Below are 13,127 nucleotides of genomic sequence, written 5' to 3'. Positions count from 1 at the left end.
CTCTTTTGTTCTATTAATCCAGCCCTTGGCCTCTCAGTCTGCCCACATTCTAACCACTGCTGGGGACTATACTGTCACCCATGCCACCATGATATAAGTCATCCATGGTCTCCCCACCAGAACTGTGTGTGATGCTTCCAAATATTTGTACTTTGGTTCACTTGTCTGAGAGATTCTCATAGAGCCCATTCCTCCCATGGACTACATTTATTTATTGACTTCTGTGCATGCATGTATGTCTGTGTGTGGGTATGTGCAGGTAAGTGCAGTGGCTCACATAGGCCAGAAGAGGGCACAGGATCTATGGAGTTGGAGTTACAGGGCCTTGGGCCACCCAGTGTGGGTGCTAGAGACCAAACTTGGGCCCTCTGGAAGATCAGCAAGTGTCCTTAACCACCAATCGAGCCATCTCTCCAGCCTGATCAAATGTCCATCATTGTTCATGCTTTAAATGTTTGATCTCTAGCTGCTAGTGCTATTTTGGGAGGTTCTGAAATCATTGACAAGTGGGGAGTTGCTAGAGGAAGTAGATCGTTAGGGATGGGTCATTGGGTGTATATTATCCATAGCCACTTTCTGTCCACTTCACCCTCTACTTCCTGGCCACCATGATGTGAACAATGGTTTTCTCCCCTATGCTCTTTTTGTCCTGACATTCCGCTTAGAAACCTGAACCAGGTTCACAGACTGAGTCCTCGAGTCCCCTTAAACAGAGTCAAAATGAAGCCTGTCTTCCTTGAACTGTTCTGTTGGGTATTTTGTTACAGTGAAGAGACATACAGACAGATGCTCCTGGGAGCAGACATGAAAAGCACAGATAGGAAGATGTGGTCCCTCCTCTCTGAGAATATGTGCACTTTCAGAGATGGTAAGAAATAAGCAGAGTCTGTTATGCCAATAAATCTTCAGAGAGGCGCCAGGCAGAGCTGAATGGATATAGAATTCCACATTGTAAAATGTCCACAAGAAACAGAGGATTATGGGAAGCCATATAAGAGAGAACCAGGTTTTCAGTGTAGATTTTAGACAAAGTCCTAGGGGAAAAAGGGGGGAAGGATGTGGGAAGCAGTTTCCGCTGTGCCTGCGTGGCCTAATTGGTAAACAAGCGATGTGCGCATGTGCGAGGGTGTTTTCGTGCCAAGTCATGGCCCATCCCGGGGCATGGTGATGAGGCTCTGGGAGGTGTGGACACGCCACACTAAGGTGTATATAAGCAGCGCCTTTTTGGTGCTTGGGGTCTTCCTCTTCATGTTGAAACTGGTGTAATAAAGTTGCTGCAGAAGGATCCAGTTTCTCACACGTGTGTTCTTGCTGGCGAGACAATAGCACGTGTGAGAGAAGAATATCTGAGAAAACTCAAGAGTCCCCACATAGGGTGATGAACTGACCTTTATCCTAAATCAGTGGTTCTTAGTCCTCCTAATGCTGGGACTGCTCCTCATGTTGTGGTGACCACCCACCCCCCAACCATAAACTTATTTTTGCTGATTCCTCATAACTATAATTTTGCTACTATTAGGGATTATAATGTAAATATTTTTGGAGATAGAGATTTGACAAAGGGTTTGTGAGCCACAGATGGAGAACCACTACCCTAATTTATGAGCGTAGAGCTCCTTAAAGGCCAAATGAGATGTGCCTGTCTCTGCAGGCACAGAGGCAAATCTTCCAGGGGCTCTTGATAGATATTTGCCGATGTTAACCGATAGGGTCTAGACTTCTACTCACTAAAGAGAAACTAGACAAGAGAAATTCTCAGTGACTTAATGAGCTGGTGAAGAAGCCTCACGGCGTGACTGTTTCTCAGACCCGATGCCACTTGGATCGCAAAATTCTTTATCATTTACAAACCTATATAACTCTTGCCTATCTATGGCTTCTTCCTCATTAGGAAAACTTCCCTCTTCCCCTCCGTGCACTTCAAGAACATCTCTGATGTGCCAAGCAGGGGTCCAGTCTTGTGACAATGTATGGGGCTGAAACACTTGAGATGGCCAAAGATGATGGCTTTCCTTCTCTTGTTTTACACACACCTGACAAGATAAGTCAAGACTCTTGGGATTTGACCATGACCTAAAGATTTTGTAGGATTTATCACTAAAGTTTCGAAGGTCTTCAGATCTGACCTTCCCTTGATGTGGAGCCAACTCTAGGTTCCCATCATCCCGGGAACCCAAAGGCACAGTGCATGCCGCCAACAGTGGAGCTCCTGCTAAAGAATCCGCCAACGATGATGATTGGGAGAACCCGTGACTCTCCTTGTGGGAATCCCTCAACTTTCTTCAACATGACTGGTCACATTCAAAGAGAAGACAACAGGGTTTACTGGCGAAGTCACTATAGAGATATTGTGCTTGAAAATCTCTTCTATTGAAGGACCATTGTGAGGAAGGAGCCAAGGGCCATCTTTGTGGTTGCTAGGTTACTTCAAAGATGAGTTTTGACTCTTCCTACCTATAGTCAGTCAATCAAGCAAAACATGCTAAGGCTGCAGAAATGGCTCCTCAGGTAAGAACATTGCCTTCTCTTCTAGTGGACCAAGGTTGGATTCCCAGCCCTCATATAGGAGTTCACAACCATTTGTAATTCCAGTTCCAAGGAATCAGATGCCCTCTTCTGGCCATGTGTGGGTACTACACACACATGGCGCACAGGCATATGTGCAGGCAAACACTCATACACATAAAATAAAATCTTAAAAATATCAAACACAACTCCAACTCCATCTATTTTCATTTATATGTAGTATTTGTAACTATTCCAAAGCAGAAGACGTATTTGCAGAGGGAGATTTAGCAACACTCATAATTTTATCTCTGAGCTTTTGGGCTGCAGCTGCAGGATGTTGGCTTTCACACACCCTTGGACACAGTGTTCCTAGTCCTCTGTGGGCTTGAAAGAGAAACTCTGTAAGCATGACAAATAATACCTTGGCTCTCATCCAATTGCATTTTATTTTTTAACCATTTCAACTGAGTTCTTAAAAGCTGAGATGTACATTGCTGCTGCTTCTACTCATTTAGATAGAAGGACATACCAGAAGTGACTGTTTTATGCCTCTGAATGGACAGCCCAGCATGTAGTGGGAATGCATGACAGTTCAGGACAGCTACAGCCTGTTGACAATCCCACCAAACTGTGGTTGTGGTCAGTAGAGGCCTTTGAAAGCCCTTTTTCCTGGGAGACCAGCCAGTCCAGTGATTGACACCAAGGATAAGATGGAGCTGACCAATCCTCTTCCGCACTTTCTAAGGAGGGTGCTTCTGATTGGAAAACAAGGGATAGGAGAGAACAGTAGAGGGGTGAGTTGAATTTCTCTGGCTGGGGACGTGGTGTGCTCTACAGTGCAGAAGCATTTTAGTCCTGCATGCTGGTCTCCAAGGAGGATCACTGGCTTGGTCCTCTGGGTTCGAATCCTCCCTGTTCCTACAAGTCTCATGAGATGTGTACTTGTGACCAGTGCTTTTTCTTTCAGGAGCAGTGGGGCCACAGATGAAATGTTTTTATGTATACTGTGCTAGCCTCAAGACCAGGGCTCAAGGGATGAGCAACTAAACCCTACTTGACTGATGGGTGTGATCATCTTTGTGTGTGAAGTTCTGCATCCGTAGGCCAGTGTCTATGTTTCAGTGTCTCAGGGCGACTGCTCTAGGAAGCAGTGAGCTGAAGCCATCAAATGATGACTTTCTAATTTTTATTTGTTGGCAGTATTGAATATTGACCGCTGAGTCTCATGCTTGTTAGGCAATTGCTCTAACCAACCCCTCACTGGGGTATTCCAGGCAGGTGCTCTACCACTGAGTCAAGGCCCTAGCCTTGTCACTTGTGGGCTAAGTATTCAACTATTAAGCCATGCCTCCATCCCTCCTTGTATTTCTTATTGAGAATCTTTCTAAGTTGCCCAAGATGCCCTAGAACTCACTCTTTAACTCAGACAGATCTTGAACTCTTGATCCTCCTGTGTTAGTCTCCTGTTTTAGAGTTCCAAAAAGAAAAGAAATAGAATGTAATATATATAATTTTTTTTCCCCAATATTGGTGAAGGATTGTCTTAGTCACAGGATAGATAAAGTTGCTGGTGAAGGTGAGGGCAGCAGGAGGAAATCCAAGTTCTTCCCTTCCATGTCCTTTTGTGTGTGGGGACTGCTATTAGAAGGTACCATCCACACTGAGGGTGGGTCTTCATACTTCAAATAATTGAATCAAGAAAACACCTTGCAGGAGTTCTCAGCAGCTTGGATTTTGATTAGTTTTAGATGTAGTTGACAACCAAGATCGGTCATCCTAAATCCTCTCCTTGCCAGGTTGATACACAATCACATCTCATTTCATATTTAATTTCCAAGTAAAACAATAACAGGCCATTATTTGCCTAGCATAACTATTCCATCTACAACCATAAACACATCCTATAGGTGTATGTGTGAGTATGTATCCTATAGGTGTATGTGTGAGTATGTATGTGTGTGTGTGTGTATTCCTGTGTATGTGTGCCTATCTGTGTGTGAGTATTTGTGTCTGTGTGTGAGTAAGTTTATGTATAAGTGTATGAGTGTGTATGTGTTCGCATGTATGTGTTCCTGTGTGTGTGTCTGTGTCTGTGAGTGTGTGAGTTTGTCTGTGTGTTAGTGTGTATGTATGTATATGTATGATCCATGTGTGAATGTGTATATATGTATGATCCATGTGTGAATGTGTGTGTGTGTGTGTGTGTGTGTGTGTGTGTGTGTGTGTGTGTGTATGCATGTATGTATCAGAATAGTAGCAAAGTCCCCTGAGGAATGATTAGTCCTTTAGTGTCCCATAACTTAAATATGATAATATAGGCTTACAACATTTAACCACTGATATTACCTCAAATGATTTTATATGTAACATATATATGTTGGACATAATATGATAAAGTTATAGAGGAAGATATTGCATATATATATATATACTCACAAACATTCTTTAAACAAAAGACAGGGCACTCATGTGATTTGTAGTTCTCATTTCACAGCTTGTCACACAGCCTCAGCTGGTAGCTATAACTACCTTCTCTACCTCCCCTATCCTGTATTTGCTTCACCCACACCCAGCACCCCTATTCTTTCCATGGGTGACTTATATCCCCATCCCTGAATGGTACAGACTCTTTGTCATGCTGCCTGTACTGGATTGTAGTTTCCCACTGGCTTCCATAGTTTCCAGAACGGGAGACTTTGTAACACACCAGTCTGTGGAATAGTGTTGAAGTAAGCCCCCTTCCTCCTGCCTTCAGGCTCAAGCTGTACAAAAGCTTAGGGGAACAAAGCAAGAAAGCAGAAGTGAACTCAGCCTGTCAACTGGATGCTAACAAGGATGGCAAGGTAACAAACACTTCAGCAGAGATGCAAGATTAGAGACGAGACAAAGAAAGGGAGGCCGAGGGGACTGTTCACATCAAGAGTGATGTCAGGAGCTGCACGCTCAGATTGCTACCGTCCTCCGCTGTCCTGGATCCTCCCACAAGTCTGGGCTCAGGGGCTAGCTTTGAAGAACTGGTCACCATCCTGCTGTATTACTGAATATATTTCAGAGTTTCCTATTCTGAAAAAAAGAATAGTTTGCTTTCTGTTGCTATGATCTAAGGCATTTTGGGGACAAAATGGTTTTTCATCTTGCACTTGTAGGTCGCAGCAGTCATTGGGGGAAATAAGAACAGGGACCTGGAACAGGAGCCTGGGAAGAGTGATGCTTGCTGCTGTCTCACTCATTGGCTCATGATTCACCCCAGGACCAGGCCTAGGGATGGTGGCACCCACAGTGGGCTCAGCCCTCTCAAATCAGTCAAGACATTCTCTCCCAGTCATAGCTACAGGTCAGTGTGATAGAGGCCTTCCTTCTCCCCTGTTTTAATATTTACTTGATGTACATGAGAGCTTTGGCAGCCTATGCCTGTTACTGTGTGCCTGTCTAGTACCTGAGGAAGTTGGAAGAGGACATCAGACTCCACAGAACTGGAGTTGTGGATGGTGTGAGCTACCTATTAGGTACTGGGAATTGAACTTGATTCTTTTACAAGGACAGTAAGTGCTCTTAACTGCTGAGCCATCTTTCCAGCCCCAACACAATTTCTTAAGGGAGGTTCCCTTTTCCCATGTGACTCTAAGTTTGTCAAATTGACATAAAAGCTAACCAGAACACAAGATTCTGAGTTTGTTTTATTAGTGTTTGGAAAGAAACAACAACAAAACCCTGAGATAGAAAAACAGGGCAAAGGTCACCCATGTGTGAAGCTCTCTCACACATCCGTATCTTAGTTAGGATTTCTATTTCTGTGAAGAGACACCATGGCCAAGGCAACTCTTATAGAGGCTAACATTTAATTGGGGCTGGCTTACAGTTTCAGAAGTTTAATTCATTATTATCATAGCAAGAAGCATGGTAGTGTGCAGGCAGACATGATGCTGGAGAAGGAGCTCAGAGTTCTACATCTTGATAGGAAGGCAGCCAGGAGGAGACTAGACTCCACACTAGGTGGATCTTGAGCATAGAAACCTCAAACCCACCCCCACAGTGACACACTTTCTCCAACAAGGCCACACCCATTCCAACAAGGCCACACCTCCTAGTAGTGCCACTCCCTATGGGCCAAGGATTCAAACACTCCAATGGGGGCCAAGCCAATTCAAATCACCACAGTATGGTTTTCTGCAGACCCTACCCAAGATGAGAGGCATTTGCATGGTATGTGTGATGTGCTGGGCTGAGTTTCCCACATTGGAAATAAAAGCATAGCTGAAGAAATAATCTATGTTTCCACATAGCTAAGACTGATTAGAATGAGGCCTCTTATATGTCTCTTAGCATCCTAGAAACTTCTAGAAGTATTACATTCTATGTACTACACAAGAGTTAATATGTCTCAGCATCCAAGACGATTTTTGCTTAGGCCTTGCAGTACATGTCTGCTCCCTCAGATACTGAAGTGACTAAAGCAAGAGAACTTCAAGTTCAAGGCCAGCCTGGGTTGTAGAGTAGGCATAGCCACCCCCCTTTGTCAGCACCTCCCTCCCCTTACAGGTCTCTTCCACATTCACAACCCTTGGATTTGCTTTATGAGCCTCTGAGGTTTTACTAGGATCATCTATCTGTGCAGCCAAAGGGTTGGAATTATCCATTGGAAGAACTCAGTGGGGAAGATTCCAGGTCCCTCTTCCATCTGCTGCAGGGCACCCTTTGTCCCCAGCATAGGGCAAGTATATGGAGATGTGCCTTTCCCACTCCTTGGGAAGGCATGTGGGTCAAAGACTAGAAAAACCTCAACTCACTGACCCCTTAGGAGAGGGATGGGTGGCACGTATCTACACTCACACCCTTCCCCCAGCTCCCCTGGGGATCATCATGGCTTCTCATCCAAGGTGGGAAAATGCTCACCACGCTAAGCTCTCCTTAGTGCTTCTTCTAGTCTTGTCTCATTTCCTCTTGTCAATGCCCACCACTGTTCTGTTTCAAGTGAACCCACCTCTCAAGTTCTCTCAAGTGAACCCACCTGCCCTTGAATACCTGTCTTGAGACCTGGAACTAAGTTAAGCACATGGTTAAGGCTTCCAAATAATTTGCTAATTCATGCAACATGTATGTTCTGATTCCAGGCTTCGTGTCATGTACCTGGCAGTTGTTGGCATTATTATAGGACCAACATTCAGGTGGTTCCCTCACAACCTTCCCTTCCAACAGGAAAATTGGATAAACAAACAAACAAACAAACAAACAAACAAACAAACAAATGAATCAGACTGTGACTCTGATGGCTTAGCAGTTAAGAGCACTGGCTGCTATTCCAGAAGTCCCTGGTTCAGTTCTTAGCACCCATGTGGCAGCTCACAACCATCTGCAACTCCAGCTCTAGAGGAAGCAATGTCCTCTTCTGATCTTCCTGGGCACATGGTGCAGACACACACTTAGGCAAAAACACTGATGCACAATTTTAAAGTGAATTTTAAAAATATGCCTGTGTGTGCAAGGGACTATGGAAGATTCTGAAAACCTGAGGTCCTAGATGCTTAGCCAGGCCTGCTCTCTGTGTGGCTCTCCCATGTGAACACATGGCTGCCATGTCTCTCCCTTCCACCTCTACCCTTGGTACCCAGCCTAGGGCCTGCCACTTGTTGGGAACTGCTTTTCTTATGGAGGACAACCTCAGCAGGGTCCAAAGGACCCACTCTATGTTTTGCTGACTCTTCAGTCTGGCTTTTGGCTACAGTGATCAAGGCTCTGTACTCTTTCTAGTGGTCCAGACCCTCTAGTGCTGAAGTTATCCAGACCCTGGATCTAGCAGTTATGACATATGGACCAGTGCCGACTACTGTAGCTTGAATATGGAATGTCCCCTCAAAAGGCTGATGAGCTGAAGACCTGGTCCCCACCTGGTGGTACTTTCCAGAGGGGATTAGATCAAGAGTTGTCAATTCTCTCTCTTTTTTTAAAAAAAGATTTATCTATTTATTATATGTAAGTACACTGTAGCTGTCTTCAGACACTCCAGAAGAGGGTGTCAGATCTCGTTACAGATGGTTGTGAGCCACCATGTAGTTGCTGGGATTTGAACTCTGGACCTTCGGAAGAACAGTCGGGTACTCTTACCCACTGAGCCATCTCACCAGCCCGAGTTGTCAATTCTCAATGGCTCCATCTATTGATGGATCAGCAACTGACTGAGCCTGGGGATGGGAGTAGAGGAGCTAAGCCCGGCTGGAGGAAGTGGGTCACTGCAGGTGTGACTCTGCAGGAGGTGTCTTGCCCCTGAGTCCCTCCTCTCTGTTCCTTTCTGCTTTCTGGCTCCCAAGTGTAGAGCTTCTTTTCTCTGTCACACACTTACGCTGTGTTGTTATGTCTGCTTGACTGTTGGCCTGATGTAGCAATGGGACCAGCCCTGAGTAGGACTGAACCATAAACCAAGACAACCCTTGCTCCTAAGTTGTTCAAGGAATGTTGTTTTGTTGCACTGAAGAAAAACTGGCAGAAACTCTGGTCATGTTGAGTGGCATCAAGGACATCCTTCACCAAGTAGTTTCAAGACAGTAGACTCTATCAGGACCTTCAGAATGTGCTTCACAGCGTTCTCCCAAATACCTCCAGGCAAGAAATATTTGATGAGAGGTTTTAGAGATGGTGATTGAGACTCAAAGAGATGGAATGTCTTCTGTGGATGCCCATGTTAATTCCATGCCAGGGTTGAGGTTTCCGATCAGTACAGTTGTGAACACAGCCATGCTGTGTGCAACCAACTGCCAACCAGAATTAAAACATAGGGGGTTCTGTGGGGAATCTTGGGAAAAACCCAGACTCTATCCTTTGACATGGGTAGCCAACAGCTGGTGCTGTGTGACGCTGTTGGTAAGGAGCTTTGAGGAAGCATCTGCTCATCCCAGATAGAGAACCAATGAGAGACCAAAGTATAGATACTACCAAAGTTCAACTTGGTGAACTAATGAGTTTCATTGGCGTTACTCACAGGGGTGTAGGTAAGGGGTTACTCATGGGAGTGTGGGTAAAAAGTTACAGGAGTGTGGGTAAGGGGTTAGACACAGGAGTGTCTGTAAGAGGTTACTCACAGAAATATGGGTGAGGGGTTACTCACAGAAGTGTGGGTGAGGGGTTACTCACAGGAGTGTGGGTGAGGGGTTACTCACAGAAGTGTGGGTGAGGGGTTACTCACAGGAGTGTGGGTGAGGGGTTACTCACAGGAGTGTGGGTAGGGGTTACTCACTGGAGTATAGATGAGGGTTTACTCACAGGAACAGAAATAACTCAGACACATCTGTATCACCAAAGTCCACCCAGCATTGGTGACAGCTCACAAAACTGGAACACAGTAGACAGCCCACACAGTGTCCACAATGGGCTGTTCCACATAGGTTGGAGAATGTCCATGTCTAGGTAGCTCTGTTGGTCCAAACCTCTCCAAGGTGTGAGCCTCTTCTAGACAACTCTGCTAACCTGAGAGTTTCTCAGCAGTCTTATGGCATGTAAGCTGGGGCAAGTTGAGCCTAGCGAATCTGTCAATTTCAGGGACTTCCTAAAACTATTGAGTTGCTTACTTCCTGAGTTTTTAAGGAACTTCCCTGCAGAGTAGAAAGTTTCCTCACACATTAGAACACCCTACATCTTAATGAGTTTTGCTCCAAGCATGTTTTATCTCAAAGGAAATCCCACACTACAGTCAGTTTCACCAGCACACTGATGCTCACTCTCAGGAAACCGTCCAGAATCCGCAGTGCCAAACAGGGAGGCAGAGGTCTCGAGTCCTTGTCTGCTTCTGAGGGACAGCAGCAGGTTTCTGTAGAGAGTCACTGGCTTCCATTGTTTTCCTCGTGCATTGGAAGTGCTGGTTAAAGGGAATTAAGAAGCTGGAGTTGACTGGTATAAGGTGGTCCTGGCTGAGCATCCTCCTGTGAATCTCCACAGTGGTGCTGATGCTGGTGGGGACCATCCTCTCTGGGCTGCTTTTTGGCAGTCATATTTAGTGCTTGGTAATTCCTAAATAATGTCTTAGGTAATGTCCTCCACTAAATCTCTTCATAATCTAACCTGTAGCTATACATGTGCACATATGGAACTTCTCTATCAAGAGTCAGTTGCCTTACAGAATGATGCATGGTTGGGCCTATACATGGATACTGGGAAGAGTGCATGGAATGATCCACATTTGTTTGATGGCATTCTGTAGCTCTCTGGGAAGTGTTCAACAAAGCCTGTTTTCTTTGCATGCATCGGAGCCTAGCTTCTGTCAGTTTATATATTTCTCAAGGATGCTGTCAATTCCTCACTTCTTGAATCAGTTAATTATGTAGCTGACTGTCTGTTTCAGCAGAGAAACCCCTAAGTTGCCTAGGATCTCACCCACCTCCCTGCAAGTTGATTTGGTAAAGACTCACCATAGCCTTTCTGGCTGACCCAGTGATTCACCAGATACTGGAGGGGCCTGGAAGAGATGGCTTACCTCTCAGAGGCAGCATGTGTCCTCTTTGTCATCCAGGAAGTGGGATGTTGCTGTCAGCTCTGTCCTCACACAAAGTGAAGAGGAAGCTACTGGAGGACTAGAGGCCCAAGAACTGGGCCTGCAGACCAGCTTTTTAGCAGCCTGGATGCCTTTCTCAGCCCTGTAGCTGTGATCTCCATGTTTGATAGATCAGTCTGTGCATCATAGGCCAATAGTTTTGTTTTTGTTTTTGTTTTTCCTGTGACATGGCAGACCAGGGTCTCATTAGATTTGTTCTCACTGGCATACATTGAGATGTAGAGGTGGTGAGGGAGACATGGAGAGAGAGGGAGGGAGAGGGAGAGGAGGAGGAAGAGGGGAGAGGGAGGAGGAGAGGGACAGGGGAGGGGAAGGGGGAGGGGAGGAGGAGCTTCAGCATTGACTACCTCTGGGGAAGAAGAGGGTGTGTAGGCTGAGTCCTAGCACTCAGGAGGCTGGGGCACAAGGCCAGTGAGTTCAAGACCAACCTGGCTTACATAGTGAGATCTGCTGCCTCCCATCAGACACTAATGCTAAGGTCTCATGTGGACTTCTCTGGTACACAGGTGTTCCTAAAGGAAAGTTGTGTTTTTCTACCATGGAGACATGGCTGTTAGGTTTAACTACTTGATCCTTGGCATGAAGGTGATGGAATTTTCCCATGAGGAAAATGTTTGGGGCGGGATTGAAGTTCCCCTGACTGATCACAAGCTCTGGGTTCCTTCCAGGACCCAAGGAGAGAAGAGACCCAGAAGAGGTGCTTTGATAGCAGTCAGAAAATCTCTGGAGCATGGGCAGAGAACTCACAGTCTGTTATTGAATGGAAGCTAGAGTCCAAAGAGGAGAAGTATGAGTCCTTGAAAAAAAATTAAAGAATCACTTCTGGATACAAATGTAGGAACTCAAAGCAGAAGCCTGAGATTATCTTTCATATCGATATCACATTCAAGGCACTTTACTCATAGCAACGGGAGGTAGAATGAAATCCAATGATGGTTTACAAAATGGATAAGCAGAATGTGGTACGTACATACTACAGACTATTTTTCAACTTTCAAACAGGCAAGTGAACCTGAACAGCGCCCGAGCATGCCATGCTAAGTGACATAATCCAATTCTCTACGAGTTAGATTAACTCTGCTTCTTTGAGATACGTGGAACAGTGTGTTCCTGGTGAGAAGTAGCAGAAAGATGCCGAGTAGGGTGTATGGAAAGAAGGAAATAAGGAGCTCTGGCTCGATGCCTATGGAGCCTTCTGGGATGACGAGACATTTTGATGTTAGACAGCCATGGGGTCATAATGGACATGTAGCCACACATAAGGAACAGGGTGGGTGAGGGAAAGGGAGATGTGACATTGTTGAATGACAGAGAAAGTATTAACATGTATAGAGATGTATATGTATGAATACATATACACATATATACATTTCTATACATATACATTCACATATATGTATGTGTAACTAACTATAACACATGCAGAGACACATGCACACACATGCACACACACGCGCACATGCAGAAGAAGGAAGGAGAGGGTCCAGGAGATGAGCATTTTTCCCCTGGTTTTGAGTAGTGCTGCCAGTGGAGTCCCAAGCCATGCATGTGCTGGGCAGGCTCTGTACCACTGAGCAATACCTACAGTCTACAGTTGCTTCCTTTTTGCCTAAAGAAACACTCTATGGACAAACAAGAAACTAATAAAGCTAACATCCAGTAGGCAATGGTTCAGGGAAGACAATAAGATTCTCTGGGTATATTTATTTTTAATATAATTTAAAATTTTAGTTTGTGCTACTGTGTTACTCGTTTAAAACTTAATCTAAAAATAAAACTTTGTAAAGGGAAAAAGTTTTTTTTTTTATTATTAAAAAAAAAAACCTATGAAGGGGGCTGGAGAGATCTGGCTTCAGTATTAAGAGCATTTACCACTCTTGTAGGGGTCCCAAGCAGAGTTCCCAGTAATGTAGCTATTCACATCCACCTGAGACTACAGCTCCAGGGATAAAATACCCTTTTGTGGCCTTCATGGGCACTGCATTCACATACACAGATATACATACACATAAACAATAAAATAAGTTTTGTTTATTTTTTTATTAATTATTTATGTACTTTCCATCCTGATTGCAGCTTC

At 44.9% G+C, this 13,127-nt stretch overlaps 1 long non-coding RNA gene across 1 annotated transcript in view; it reads left to right on the top strand.

The window, feature by feature from the left end:
- Gm36420 overlaps nt 1-2,859 on the top strand; it is a 6,723-nt gene extending 3,864 nt beyond the window's left edge. Inside the window, exon 3 of the long non-coding RNA XR_391264.2 lies at nt 1,892-2,859. This is a non-coding gene — a long non-coding RNA (predicted gene, 36420). The remainder of the gene's footprint in view (nt 1-1,891) is intronic.
- Nucleotides 2,860-13,127: the final 10,268 nt, after the last annotated feature.

Source organism: Mus musculus, chromosome 7 (genome assembly GCF_000001635.26).
Source record: "Mus musculus strain C57BL/6J chromosome 7, GRCm38.p6 C57BL/6J".
Lineage (NCBI taxonomy): Eukaryota > Metazoa > Chordata > Mammalia > Rodentia > Muridae > Mus > Mus musculus.
Note: the sequence above shows the minus strand (reverse complement) of the source record. Positions and strands in the feature narration are given on the sequence as shown.